The 794-nt window shown below is 33.4% G+C and overlaps 1 non-coding gene across 1 annotated transcript; it reads right to left on the bottom strand.

Moving 5' to 3' along the window:
- Nucleotides 1-287: 287 nt before the first annotated feature.
- LOC122104056 lies at nucleotides 288-389 on the bottom strand. Its single transcript, XR_006146874.1, has one exon. It is a non-coding gene; the product is annotated as a U6 spliceosomal RNA (small nuclear RNA).
- Between the last annotated feature and the right edge of the window lie 405 nt (nucleotides 390-794).

Genomic DNA, 794 nt, shown 5'->3' with positions numbered 1-794 from the left:
TTTCTTGATCCATTCGTTTACTGTGGGACATCGGGTTTGGTTGTATATCTTAGCTTTGGTAAATAATGCTTCAATGAACATAGTTTTGCTGATAGTTTTAGTATGGTCTTTTTTGTGATCATTTGGGGGAATGCCCAAAATGGGATTGCTGGGTGTTAGGGGCGCTCTATGTAGTCTTTTGAGGAACCTCCATACTACTTTCCAAAGTCTTCGAACAAGTTTAAACTCCTAACAACAAGGCATTAAGGTTCCCTTCTGTCCACATCCTATCCAGCATCTGTTCTTTTAAAAATCTGGAATGCTTCACGAAGTCGAGTGTCATCCTCAGTCAGGGGATATTCTTCTCTTTATTGTTCCAATGTTAGTGTATGTGCTACTGAATTGAGCACAGAACAATTTTATATATAAAGTGTAATTGATTTTCTTAAACTAGACAATTCCACAAAAATTAAATTCAAAAGAATTGTTGTGAAATTTTAGAATCATGTATTTCTTACATAAGAACACATTTAAGAATAAAGTCAAGATTGATATGTCCAAAACAAAATAATTCCATATATTTGTTGTTCAACGGATGTGTAGGAGGAGGAATTCAATTATTCTGTACAAGGAACCTGCCATAATGAACACTATAGAAAGTGTTAAGGTTTGTTAAAAGTTTTAATGTTTTAAATTTGTTCAATTTTGGGGATTTGCTCATATATGCCAAAATTAAGACTATTTAGCACGCTGTAAAACTTTTCCATAAAGCATTTAAGATTCATGGTAGCAGTCATATACTACTAAGTATGTAC

Source organism: Dipodomys spectabilis, unplaced genomic scaffold, assembly GCF_019054845.1.
Source record: "Dipodomys spectabilis isolate Male_0828 unplaced genomic scaffold, ASM1905484v1 ptg000020l, whole genome shotgun sequence".
Lineage (NCBI taxonomy): Eukaryota > Metazoa > Chordata > Mammalia > Rodentia > Heteromyidae > Dipodomys > Dipodomys spectabilis.
Note: the sequence above shows the minus strand (reverse complement) of the source record. Positions and strands in the feature narration are given on the sequence as shown.